The 14,276-nt window shown below is 42.0% G+C and overlaps 1 protein-coding gene across 6 annotated transcripts in view; it reads left to right on the top strand.

Moving 5' to 3' along the window:
- Positions 1 to 14,276, top strand: part of SLC45A3 (solute carrier family 45 member 3) — a 103,453-nt gene that overhangs the window by 5,314 nt on the left and 83,863 nt on the right. For 4 of the 6 annotated variants that reach the window (XM_042462920.1, XM_042462923.1, XM_042462922.1 and 1 more), the window contains exon 2: positions 11,728 to 11,809. The exons of the other annotated variants lie outside the window; for them this stretch is intronic. The gene's annotated coding sequence lies outside the window, so the exon portion shown is untranslated. The remainder of the gene's footprint in view (positions 1 to 11,727; positions 11,810 to 14,276) is intronic. 6 annotated transcript variants of the gene reach the window in all.

Raw genomic sequence — 14,276 nt, forward strand, 5'->3', positions numbered from 1 at the left:
CGTTTTGTTTAGAAAGCTATTTAGTAGCTTTTGTTGAGAAAGACATAACAAAATCACTGCCAAAGTCAGTCAGTGTTATTTAAACTGTGGGCAGGCCTCAGACCACTTTTAGGTGATCTGAGGGTTGCCCACTGTCACAAGGCAGCCTTTTGAAGAGGCGCTGAAGCACTTGTTCCCATCTGTGCAATGATGTAGGATAACTCTATCTATCTATCTATCTATCTATCTATCTATCTATCTATCTATCTATCTAGATATGTCATTTGTTCAGCATGGATGGCAAAATATGTAATATTTTTCTCTTTTAAACTTTTATTTGCTAAACCACTTGAAAGGCAGCATAAACATTTTTTGCATGAAGAAATGAACAGAAAGACTCAGAATTGTAAAGGAGCTGCACCAACATATTACACGGTATTACTTGACTAAATTGAGGCTATCGTATTTTGGACACATCATGAGAAGACAAGACTCACTGGAAAAGCCAATAATGCTTGGGAAGCTGAAGACAATAGAAAGAGAGGGGGACCTCACATCAGATGGATAGACTCAGTCAAGGAAGTCAATGTCCCTGAGCCTGCAGGATCTGAGCAGAGAAGCCAAGGACAGAAGGGCTTGGAGGTGTCTCATTCATGGGGTTGTCATGAGTCAAAGCCAACTCAAAGGCAGCTGACAACAACTGACAATCATTAGTAGGCTGGCTTGCAGGTCGTGTTTACGATAAGGGATATACCCCAAGAGCAGGTATTATATTGTTCCCACACAGTAAGGCTGCCGTCCTAAACACACTTACTGAGAAGTAAGCCCTGTTCAATATGGTGGAACTTACTTCTGAATAAAACTGGTTTATAATTGTACGGTAAAACAGAGAGGATAAAGGGATGCTTTAGAGACTGTATTACATGCAGAATAAAATGCCTCAGACAGTATTAATGAATGGTTTGAAATCTGAACCATGAACCATTTCCCTCTGGACAAAGCCAACTTTTTGCTGTAATCCAATTACAAAGTCTAGCCAGTAAAGACTTTCTTTGTTCTTTGAGCAAGTAAGTAAGAAACTTCCATCTTCATTTGGGTTCTGTCTTCCTCCAAACCTTGATGCCTGCAGCAGACCCAATACAAAAACACCTTTGATCAGAAATTCTTATTAATAAAAGTCTATATGTTATTTTTGGATTGTTTTTGTTGTTCAGGTCACTGAAACAGGACCACAAAAGTCCCCTCACAAATATAAGGAATATACTGGAACTGGGTATCTACACAGTGTGTGGTAGGGAATCAAGAGGCAAACTGGAAGAAGCAGCTATTTCTGAACGCATTCTATGCATTGCTTTACAAAGAGAAACCGTGTCACCAAGAAATAGCGCAAACTGGGGTTTGGAGGAAATTCCAGGGGACCTGGGTGGCTGCTCAGTTTGCTGTCCAGGTGCTAAGTGCTGATGGGCAACTTCAAGATCTCTGCTTTCTCTTCTTATGGTTCCTTATCTTTAAACCAGACTGAGGGTAAGAAAAGATTGCCATCTGATTCTTCAAATGGAGGAGTGCTACTCTTTAAAGTAGGTGTCATGTCCCCTGCTGTTAAAAGAGAGAGAAGATTCTCAGATTAGGAACAAGAACTACTCATGTGTGTTTGTGTGTGTGTGTGTATTTTATCTCCTGCCTTTGCTAGCATTAATTTATTTTTTATTTGATTTTATTTATATCCCCTCTTTTCAAAATACTGGGACTTGTCTCACATATGGTCAAAGAACAGAAACAATTAAAAACAGAATGAACCGAATTACCACATTAAAACAACTGAATTTAAAATAACTAATAAACAAATACAGAAATTAATTCAGTAATGGTAATTATTTTAGTAAAAATGATAAACATCTGTTGCTTTAATCATTAGTAACGTGCACGTTTTAAAGAACACAGACATCTAAAAATGGCCTAAATAACCAAACACCACAAAATTACTCCCCAAAAGTAATGTATTAAAATAATATGAAATGTTAATCACCATTTAACTTACCAACACTGTCATTGATTTAAATACTCTTAATTGCTGTTCTTAATATAATTAAATAACTATGGAAACTATGAGTGATGAATTAATTTTAATGAACAATTTGAAAGTTGTGGCCAAGAAAAGGATGAGTAGATTGCTGGCTAACAGGATCAACTTTATCTTTTTACTAGAAACACAAATTCTAGATTAAACTTGAACCAAAATCTGTATATGTAGAATTAAAGAATTCTGATCCCAGCAATATTATTTGAATGCTGGGAACTGAACAGAGCTCACAGTTCTTCCAGACTATTTGCTACTGAAAACTTCTTTTATTTCAGTGTTCTAATGGGAAATAGTAATTTTGTTGCTGCTTTAGTTGGGTGACTTGAAATGGGAGAGTCATGCTGTCGATATGCTGCAAATCTTTCCAAGATCTATCTGTGGACCCAGGTCTGCCCACCACAGTGCTCACATTTCCTTCAGAAGAAATATATATCCCAATAATGATCTGACTAAAGGAAGAGGACTTTTTCTTCCCAAGCAAATTAAAGATGGCTGCCGCCCCTGGAGAGCCAAAGTGTGCAGTACAGAGTACAAATGGTTCTGTCATCAAACTGTGATGAATGAAGGTACAGTGTAATGGAACACCATAATTTGTTGTAATATATAAAAAGGAAAGTCATGGGGTTTGTTGTTTTCTTTTCTTCTTAACTATCTAAGATTAGCTGTTTTTCAGTCTGGCAGTGATCCAGAAGCAGTTAATTTGCTTCCCAAGGAAAGCCCAACTCAAGCTTTTTACTTGACAGTAAATGCCAACATTTGCATTTCTGTGGTTCCCTTGAGATTTCCCCAGTTCTGCTGGCTCAGTGCCACTTAGGCTTTAGAGAAGACCAGGCCGGCTAATGGAAATAAGAATGTGTACTCTCCTGTGTCAGGACTCAGGAGCTTCACACAAGATCAAATTCTCCACTCTAGGGACCTTGAGATCAACTGGAAAATGCCTCCTAGCAGTGCCACATGCATCTGAAATCCACTCTATGGTTATTCTGAGCAGGACATTTAGTGTGGTGGCACCCTATATTTGAAATGCTCTGACCATTCTAGTCTTTAAGCTCATGATGAAGCCATGTGTATTTTCCAGCATTCCCAGTACAGTTCAGCTAACCACATATTTTATACTTACAGTTGAGGCAGATATTGTCTCTTGATCTTATATATTGTTTTATACTGTATATTTTATTATTGTTATACACTGGTTTGAAATATTTAGATACATGTAACTAATAAAAATCAATAAATCAGTCAATAGATCATTCACCTTTGCATTATTCTCTGGAGGAAGCCTGATATTGACTGTAGGAGAAGAATTGTGATAGAGTTTCACATCCCAATCATCTTCATACAAATTTAGAAGTAAGCTCACTGAGTTCAGAGGAACTTTCTTCAAGCTAGAATTTATTATCTGACACTAAATAGAGATTTTACAGCAAAAAATGGTTTTCAAATGGCATCTCAAACTAGCAACTTACTTTTAAAGAAATATCACCCCACATATTGAAATCACCAAGCACTTACAGTTATGGGGAAAGGGTACACTAGACTTTGAGAACAAAATGCTTATTCTTGTTCTACATACGTCAGCTCTCAGGTCAGTTGAATATAGATTCTTGAGCAATGCACCTGCATTCATGTTACCTTTTTAGATATGCGTAGAGTCTACCAGGGGTAGGCAACCTTTTTGAGCTGGGGGCCAGGTTGCTGTCCCTCAGACAACTGGGGGGCCGAAGCCAAAAAATAAATAATTAAATAATTTTTTAAAAAATTAAATAAATAAATAAACCGGGACAAATGTAGGACAACATTTTCAAATGGTGGCCACTTTTTTAAAAAAAGTGGAGGACATGCAAAAAAAAAAATGCTGATTTTTTAAAAAAATGTTAATATAAATGCATGTTTCTGAGGCATCTATAGACAATTGCTCCCCTTGCCCCTGCGCGCAAGAGGCCAAAGGCCCCGGCGGCAATCGGCGGCAGGACCGGGCTGGGGCCGGTCCCAAGGCCTCGCCGGGCCGCATCCGGGCTGCGGGCCGCAGGTTGCCTACCCCTGTAGAGGCTCTAATCCAGTGGTTCCCAATCTTTGTTGGGCCACAACCCCCTTTGGGAACGAAAGTCCTGCCTGCGGCCTCCCTGATCAGTTGGGAGACTGGGAAGGGGCGGGACTTTTGGCCGCCTACAAGCCCCAGCTTCCCAGCCTCCCAACCAATTAGGGAGGCTGCCGTGGGAAAAGGGGTGGGACTTCCGGTTGCAAAGCCCGCTGTGGCTTGCAGTCCCGTCCCCTTCTCCCCACGGTTGCCTGGCAGCCCCGGGGAGAAGAGGAGGAGGCGGCCCCCCGTCCCTTCCTCCCCACGGGTGGCTGCACCCGCGGGAAGGAAGGGAGAGGAGGAGGGAGCCCCGCCCCCTTCCCCTTTTCCCCCCTCGATGCCTGCTCCAGCTCCGGCACCTGCGGGAAGAAGGGGAGGGGGGAGGCAGGGGGATTCCCAAATGTCATGCCCAGCCTGGAAGATGGCTTGGAGGACTCAGAGGATGAGCTAGAGCCTCTGGGATCTGAACCTATAATGGAGGAGCCAGAGCCCCAGGGGCTTGAACCTGTAATGGAGGAGCCAGAGGCTGGCCCTAGTTCTGCTGGAGCAGAGTCTATGGCCCCTCCAGAGGTTCAGCAGTCAAGTTTGCCTGGTGCCGAGGCTGTGGACATGGAGGAGGATCTGGGCAGTGTGCCTACCTTCAATGAGCGTCGAGCAGAAAGAGAGGGCCTTCGAAGATCTCGGAGGCTTTATCAGAAGCGTCTTCGTAATCAGGCACAGCTGAAGGCCAGCTCCTTGCCTTCTTAAGCACCTGGAGCATGTGTGGTTCTTTGCCAGTGGATATCTGACTCTTTTAGGGGAAAGACTCTGTCTCTGGCTCCTTGGCTTCTTGTCTTGAATATCCGGAAACCTTGACCTTGGACTGCTTCATCGATCTGCCTATCTGTTACCCTGAACCTCGGACCGTCTGACAATTCTCTTGGTAATCCCTTTTGGTAAAGCTACTGCAACTCTCTAGGACTGTGTGGCTTACACTGACTTTGCTGTGCTGGGAGGGGGTTGTTTGTTTGAGAACTAGCTGCCTTATCAGCCCTTTGGCTGCTTTCCTGGACACCAACCTGGTGACCCCCCAGAAAGGGTCGTGCGACCCCCAAAGGAGTCGCGACCCCCAGGTTGGGAACCCCTGCTCTAATCCATATGCCAAGGGGCATATTACAAATTATGCCCAAAAGTATGACTGAAAGCCTCAGTACTGTTTTATTCATTGTAAATAGTAATTTCAGAAAGGAATACTTAACCCTTTTACAACTGTTTCATGTCACTTCAATTTTCAACTTAAAGCCTACTGGAGGAAGCACTGTAGTATAGGAAGGGTAACTTGTAGGAAGCAGCATATACAAAAATGGCTAAGCATCCACCACATATACTTTCTTCTCAGTCACTGTTGTGGCTTTAATATATATGTGTGTACACAGCATATGCTTACTCTCAGATTTGTCTATTCTCGTTATTTGGAGCTCACAACCTTCATCTTTGTAACTCTTCAGAAAATTTCTTCAGATAATATATTTCACATTTGTATTGTAGATCCCTTAGAAGTGCTCAAAACATTTCATGTGCTTTGTCAATAGCCCTTACAACAACTCTGTATGGCAGACTATACAGTGTTACCCCGGGATACGAATGCGCCGCCTTACGAAATTTCCGGGTTACGAAAAAATCCAATTGAAAAAAAACTGTTCCGGGTTATGAAGGTTATTTCGGGTTACGAAAGAAATTTTGGTGCTTTTCGGCGCTTTTTCGCACCAAATCGCGGCTTTTCCCCATTAGCGCCTATGGGGTTTCGGCTTGCGAAAGCCTTTCGGGTTACGAAAGCGGCGGCGGAACGAATTATTTTCGTAACCCGGGGTAACACTGTATAGTCATGGCACAGGCACTTTCTGGCTCTCATACTTGGCCATTGCCATGAATCACTACTTACATGTTTACTTGTTTCTTATCAGAGCTTAGAATTAATTCACTTATCAGAGCTCAGAATTAATTAGCTGTAACTCATTGCACTATTAATTTGTTACTACCTTCTAAGCAATCTCCTCATTAGAATCCTCAGTTAATACTGAAGTTAGATGTATGCTTTAGTGAATTTGGTCATTATACATTGTGAGAATTCATTACATGGTAATGCCTTCCTTGGTCAGTATATATAAAACAGGAAGGCCTTCTGCATTAGAACTAGAGGAAATGCATCGCATGGCTCTGTTGTTAGGCATGTCAGTCTTCCTGCTTTTTTTGGCAAAAGAATTCTGAACATCAGAATTAAAAACAAGAATACAAAAGAAGAAAAGAAAGAAGAAATGGAGTAGAATGGAATGGAATGGGAATGAAGTGAAGTGGGAAGTTATTTGTTTGCTTAGCAAGAGACCAAGACCCTTAAACAGCCAGGGACCTTTTAGAATGTTGGTCTCGTAAACTGGAAAAGCAGGTGTTCCTACTTGTCTAGAAGGGAGGCTTTTGGATAGTGTTTTCTGACTCTTTTCAGTAACTTCTCCTCTTCTTCTCCAGTAAATTCAGTCCAGAGGATAGTCTGGATAGGTTTCTATTGTATTTTATGGTACAGTCCGCCCTCCCTATACATGGGGGATCCATTCCAGACCCCCTCCATGTATGGGGAAAAGAGCATATGCTCAAGCCCCATTGAAAATAATGGGGCATGTGCTCGCAGTCCTGTGCAGTGTGTGCTGTGTGGGTACACACACCATTTCTTCTGCCAGGGCTTGCCTTCTGCATAAGCTCAAAGCCACGGAAGGCAAGCCTGCCTATGGGGAGGGCCAACTGTATAATATTTGTGTTAATTGCCTTCGAGTCAACTTCAACTCATGGTGACCCTGTGGATGGGACATCTCCAATTCCCCTGAAAACAGCCTCAAACTGCTCAAAACGGCATACAAACATGCTGGTTTCACTTGCTCTTACGGCCCTCAACACTTGTAAAATGTCCAAAATCTGAAGTGTAAGTGAAGTGTATATTTGAGTGGAAAGAAGAGAGAGTTGCAGGTGAGCGACAAAATGAAGAAGTTGTAAGACAATATCCCATGCTTCAGGGTTGCTTTTTCCCCCAACCTTACAATCTGCAGACATTTTAGATTTGCACTATTTACAGGCAACCATTATATTGTGGATTTTGTAGCACATGTGAAGGGAAATTCTGGATTGGAGGAAGGCAACTTTAAAAGAAGAAAAAGATGCTTTTGAGGGAGCCAGTAACAAAACATACACTCCTAAGATCTGTCCCAATGCGAATGTCTTAATAAATGAGTTAATTTATGACAATGCAACTAAACCATTTCAGTTATTAGTATTTATAGTGGTGAATTTTCTGATTTCTAATATTTAACATTATCAAATTAATTTTCAAACCCAACATTCAAAGCTCTGTTTCTTATGCAATCACCTTTCATTGTCCTATATTTCAGGTAGAGATCAAACCACAAATACAAAAGTAAATGCTCAGCCAATTTAAAACCAGTTATTAAAAGACACGAGTTCAGATTTAATATCCATCTGTGTCTTTAGTATTATTCTTTTCGTACTCTTCTAAATGTAAACTTCTAACTGTTCTCCCTTGAGACAGGTAAAATGTCTCAGGAAATGCCAGGTTTTGTTCCTGTACAAACCAATTTTATTTATGATATTCAGATGACATTTTGCTTCTTCCAATATATTTCTAGTGAACTCCTGGTACTACCAAAGACTTTTTATTCCCATGCTCCAGGTGAGTTTATTTTTAACCCAGTACATTATAAAATGAAATACAGTAGACTGTTTATTTGCCAACATGTTTCTACCATCTCAGAATGAGTTAGTAGACAGGTTTCTACCTACCCACAACTGCCAAATAATCAAAGTTATTGTTTCCTGAACACAAATTCAACATAAATCAAGCAAGTGAAAGAGGAATGTTCAGAGTGACCAGACATTCTCCTTTCTCAGGACATGTCCTAGATTTCAACCTTCTGGATGAATTTCAAAATGTTCTCTATTTTGAGCATGACTAAGAAGCATGAATTTACATTTATATGAGTGTTTTTAGCTTTTATTTAATAATGTCCTACATTTTACAGTACCTTATCCCCCTTTGTGGTTATGGCATCTTGTCACCCTGCGAAGGTTGGAACTAAGACAACATGATACTAATGCTTAACTAGCATAATATTGGTAAAACACTTTTGCACTATATCTATTGAATAATAATAAAGGCTCATTGGAAATGAGTGAAAATCACTTTCTGAAATGTTCATGAGACTGGATGTGACACATGATGAGGGGCAGCGAGAGGTAGGGAACCTCGGGATATTTCAAGAAAGGACTAGATAGAGGAGCATTGAAAACCTGTTAATATGCAGGTACAATAAAAGAAAACTGGAATATTTCAGGCTGTCTGGTTGAGTCTTTACACAGTATGCCCAGTGATGCTGTTCATAGCAAGAGCATAAGATTTCTCCTTACATATATTCTTCCATTCAATTAGAAATGTGGAAAAATACTCTGTGAGCCATTTGAACAAATGCCATATTAACAGCATGCAAATACGTGTAGTGAAAACTTGCAAAAAGTGCAAATTGAGTCCCAGTATCTGAGTATTCTGGATTCCAGAAAGAAACTTACCTCCCTTTTCCAAGGCCCTAGTGACTCATAGCAGTAATGATATGTTGGGAGACAGAAGTGGTTGCCATGTGGCTAGGTTTAAAACAGTCAGACCTGGATTAAAGGCTTTTATTGACTTTTTTCCCTAGCCCTGCCCATATGTCTATATTTTAAATGAATTATGTGCAAATTAGCAGTGGTTTTTTTAAAACAAAAATTTCCTGCTCCAGTCTTGTCCTCAGGTATCTTGTGAATATATATCTATGTTTGGGTCAACATAGCACAGCATTAATAAGTTGACTTAACATTTAGCATCCATCTTTTCAATTAACATTATATCTTAGTATATATTTTCATCCCACACGTAGGCAGAGTGACACAGAAACCTGTCAATTCATACTTTTCCAAACCTATGGTTATCCCACTCTGTCTTGCCTATAGATAAAAAGTCTTGTAGTTCTACCAGTCCATATATATATATATATATATATATATATATATATATATATTTGTATCCCACTCTTTTCCCAGGACTGCGACTCAGAGTGGCTTCACAGCATTAAAAACAGTACAGTAAAATGTAAAACATAATAATAATAATAATAATAATAATAATAATAATAATAATAACATTAAAAAGGAATGTATATATTCATTTATTTGATTCATATTCTACAATATGACCAGCTTGGTGTAATAGTTTGAGTGTTGGACTATGATTCTGGGAGTCCACAGTTCAAATCCTCACTGAATGGGAAACCCAACCATGAAAACATTCTCTCAGCCTCAAAGGAAGGCAATGGCAAACACCTCTAATGAATCTTGTAAAGAAAACCCTATGATAGGATCACCCTAAGTCAGAGTCAATCTGAAGGCACACAACAACAGTAACAGACTCTCCTGTATCACATCGAACTAAAGTTGCTTATAGTGGGTCTCCCTACATATTGCTATAAATGTGTACAGTCAGCTCTCCATATCCACAGATTTTTTATCCATGGATTCAAGCTTCCATGGCTTGAAAATATTTAAAAATACATAAATTCCAATAAACAAACCTTGATTTTGCCATTGTATATATCGGACACCATTTTACTGTGCCACTGTATTTAATGGGATTTGAGCATCCATGGATTTTGGAATTCACAGGGAGTCCTGGAACCAAACCCCAGTGGATACCAAGGACCCATTGTATTATTTAAACAGAAATATAGTGTAGCATGCTACAGGGGGGGGGGGGGGGAGAGTCAAAAGATTGTTGTTCAAAAAGGTAATGTTTCCAATCCAATATATAATGAATGTGGAGCAGACAAGCACACTCATGTGCTCCAAGGCCAGTCTGGATCACCTGCCTCTAATGTGATACTGGCAGGAGTTATTTCTCACAACAATGGGCAATTCTAGATTGATTTAAAGAAGCATGAGTACTCACAATATATGTCCCTGCGTTTCCCCAGGATTTTCTGGTTGTTGTTACCTATGTGTCTACCTTTCTATCCTTTTGCAGGGGCAGGGGAAAGGGTTTGGAGTGATGGCTTGGGTCTTCACTAGGGCGCTTTCAACATTTTTTAAAAGCAGTGTTCTCAATCATTTGTATGGTATATTTTCTCCTATCTGAATTTTTACAAATATTGCAAAAGTACCATTTCACTGATATTATAGTGCAAAAGTCCCATCTCACTAATGCACTAAAATAAAATGATGATGAGGTTTTTGTTGTTGTTGTCCCAATATGTCTTGGAATAAAAAAGAAATCCACTACCACTTTACTGCCTTCAAAGTTGTTTAATAGCAGCAAATGTGCTATTAAACCACTTCAGCCACTCTTAAACAGTGACATCACTCCTCCTGTATGTAGGCTTGCCATATCCTGCCTGGGAGCGGGATTTTCCCAGTTTGGGGCGGGTCTGCATGGTCCTGCTCCGGTTTGGCCCCGCCCCTGGGACGCCCCCCCAGCGAGGCCCTGGAGGCGGCTCTGCGATAGTGGAGTCCTCCAAGGCCTCTCTGGGGCTTGGGAGATGCTGTCTCCCAGGCCCCAGCAACGCCCTGGAAGCGGCTCCGCGGTCGGAGCTCTGGCCGCGGGGTCCTCCAAGGCCTCCACGAGGCAGGCAAGGAGGAGGAGGCCACCTACCATCGCGGCGATAGCTGCGATGAGGAGCGGCCCCTGCCTCCTTCCCGGCCTGGGAGCAGGCCAAGGCTTCCTCCCAAGCTGGGGAAGAGGAGGAGGCTGCTTCCCACCATGGTAATAGCCACGATGACAGGCGGCCTTCGCGCTCCTTCCCGGCCTGGGAGCAGGCCAAGGCTTCCTCCCAAGCCAGGGGGGAGGAGGAGGCCGCTTGCCACCGCGACAATTGCCACGATGACAGGCGGCCCTCACGCTCCTTCCCAGCCTGGGAGCAGGCCAAGGCTTCCTCCTAAGCCGGGGAGGAGGCCGCTTCCCACCGCGGCGATCACCGCGATGACAGGCGGCCCTCGCACTCCTTCCCGGCCTGGGAGCAGGCCAAGGCTTCCTCCCAAGCCGGGGAGGAGAAGGAGGCCGCTTGCCACCGCGGCGATTGCCACGATGACAGGTGGCCCTTGCGCTCCTTCCTGGCCTGGGAGCAGGCCGAGGCTTACTCCCAAGCTGGGGAGGAGAAGGAGGACAAAGTTTAAAAATGTAGGACCTTTTTAAAAATTTCCTGGCCAGGAAATTTAAAAAAAAAAAGGTCCTACATTTTTAAACCTTGTCCTACATTTGTACTGGTTTGGAGGTCTTCAGCTATGGCAACCCTACCTGTATGGCAAATCCATATTGCTGGTCAGAAATGATTCCTTGCTTATTGGGCAAAACTCCAATAGGAGTGTTAGGAGATGTTGTGTGTGTGTGTTTTGAATATAATTCTTGCAGTTAGTTTGCACTCTACAGTACAACCTTGACCAAGCAATTCCATTTCCTCCGTTCAATGTTTGTAAAAGAAATCTCTCTGCTACTTTCTATAACCCATATAAAATGTCCATATTTTTGTAGGTCTAACCACATACACTGCTCTCTCCTTGATACTTGGCCCCGTGGCACACAGTGAAACCTGGAATATAAACAAGCACTGAAGGTAAAACCGAGTCCTGGGTATAGTAGTAGCTGGAAATAAGAACTGGGTTTTGTTTTTTAAAAGACACTCTCAACGGACTGTTTCCCCCAGATGCCTGGCCCCCTTGCACAGTGATATGACAGTTTACACTTTCTAAATTGGAGCAGAGCAAACTGGGAGTTATTTTGCTCCAATGTTTAGCTCCAAAGTGCTGGTTGATCCTGTTTTCCTCCTGATTTGGCCACTTGCATAATCTAAACAGGAAGTTTTCACAACAGGGCAAGGCCACTTCTTTTCACTCATGTGGACAACCCCGTCATTGTAGTATTTAAATTACAGCTTGGAAATCTTGGAATCCAGGCCAAATGATGATTCAAATATGCACTAGGTAGCATGTCTAGAACCCAGATAAAACTAGACCAACCCAGATGTATGGCACCTCTGGCAACTGTGGGCGTTCAAGTGGAATCATAGTGCTATAACTGTGCCATGTGAAAGGACCCCAATTTTCTAGAAAATAGCCATGTTAGCTTTTGGAGCAAAAATACTGTAACAAATAGCCTTGTGGCCCCTTAAAGAGTAATAGTTTATTTGGCATAAATGTTTGTGGATAGCACCTGTTTTTATCAGTCCATGTACTTTGAACAAGTAGCCATCAGTCCACAAAAGGTTATGCAAAAAACAAAACCAATAACATGCTAGTCATTAAGGTATAAGTACTTGTACACAGAAAATATCACATGAAGAGCAGGTTTAGACTTGGAAGAAAGAGGAGTGAAGATAGGAGGAAAGAACATCAACAGTCTAAGATATGTAAATGACACCAAACAATTACTAAGGAAAATTAAAGAAGAAAGTGCAAAGGTAGGCTTGCTGTTGAACATAAAGAAAACAAAAATAATAGGGAGGACCTTCATAAATTCAATCTAGACAATGAAGAAATTGAAATATTTAAAGATTTTTCCATACTTGGATCAAACATCAGAATGGAGACTGCAGTCAAGAAATAAGAAGACTAGAAATGGGAAGGTAAACTATGCAGTAACTAAATAAGATCCTATAGAGTAAAGATATAGAACTGAGCATGAAAGTTAGAATCATTCAGTCTATTGTATTCCCCATCACCATGTACAGATGTGAGAGCTGGACAGTGAAGAGTGCTGAGGATACAGTGGATGACCAAAAAGACAAACAAATGGTTTCTAGCACAAATCAAGCCTGAACTCTCTGTGGAAGCCAAGGCGGGTTACAAACCGCCATAAAGTACGTGCTTTGCGCGTACTAGGGTTAGGAAGGGCCGTATTAGGGTTAGGAAGGTTCTTACCTTCCTGACAGCCCTTCGTCCCAGTACGCGCGGAGCGCGTACTTTTTTGCGGTGCCCATCCACATGGGCACCGCCATGTTGACGTACTGGACGCTGTGCGTCCAGACGTGTCGCGGCGGAAGTGACGTCGCGAGGACGCACTCCACCCCTCGTGGCGCCACTTCCGCATTCCAAAAAGGAGCGGCATTTCGCCGCTCCTTTTTTGCTGCGCAGGGAAGCCTCGCGGTCTGGCAGCTGGGGCTTCCCTACGCAGCGAATGGCGGCGGTGGGAAAACGGCCCCTTGAGGGCCGTTTGTAACCCGCCCAAGATGATCAAATTGAGGCTGACATACTTTGGCCACATCATGAGAAGACATGACTCATTAGAAAAGGATAAAAGTATAAAATAATAATGCTAGGAAAGGTAGAAAGTAGTACAAAAAGAGGAAGACCATATGCCAGATGGTTGGTTTCTACCAAGGAGGCTAGGGACCTTGAAGCTTCAGGATCTAAGCAGAGGAGTGGAGGATAGGAGGTCTTGGAAATGTCCCACCCATGTACTTTGAAGAAGTAGGCATCAGTCCACAAAGGCTTATGCAAAAAACAAAAACAACCCTCCCCCAAACCAACAACATGCTAGTTTTAAGGTATAAGTATTTAAAGTATAAGGTCACCATGAGTCGGGGTTGACCCAAGGGCAGTTAACAACAACAACAACAAAGTCTTTAAGATGCTGCAAAGCAGTTTTGTTCATCCTTTAGTGCTGAAAGGTTGATAAGCAAAAATAACTTCCAAACACATATTTAGGTAACTGGATCAGTGCTTGATATTTTTATAGCTGCAGTATGGACACCCAGCAATCTTCATTGACTTAATTGGTAGTGTCTGAATTTTCCTACTTCCCAGAGAAGGCAGAAGACCAATATTAGTCACCCTTTAATTTTTGAGAACTTTTGGCCTAGTTTTCCTTTTTGTAGAAAAATGCTTGAGCTGAGGGTACATTTCCTGTTTAGAGGACAAGGCAAGATTAGCCCAAGAGTGCAGACGTCTGCTGTGACTGTGTCAAGGACCCTGCTGTTGAAGTGCTGTGGGATGCTTAAAATAGCTTACGATGTGCGTGTTTTCTAAGATCTTACAGTGAAGAGCAATTCTGAGCATATGTCATTAACAGACTTGCCAGTATTT

This window comes from Sceloporus undulatus, chromosome 4 (assembly GCF_019175285.1).
Source record: "Sceloporus undulatus isolate JIND9_A2432 ecotype Alabama chromosome 4, SceUnd_v1.1, whole genome shotgun sequence".
NCBI lineage: Eukaryota > Metazoa > Chordata > Lepidosauria > Squamata > Phrynosomatidae > Sceloporus > Sceloporus undulatus.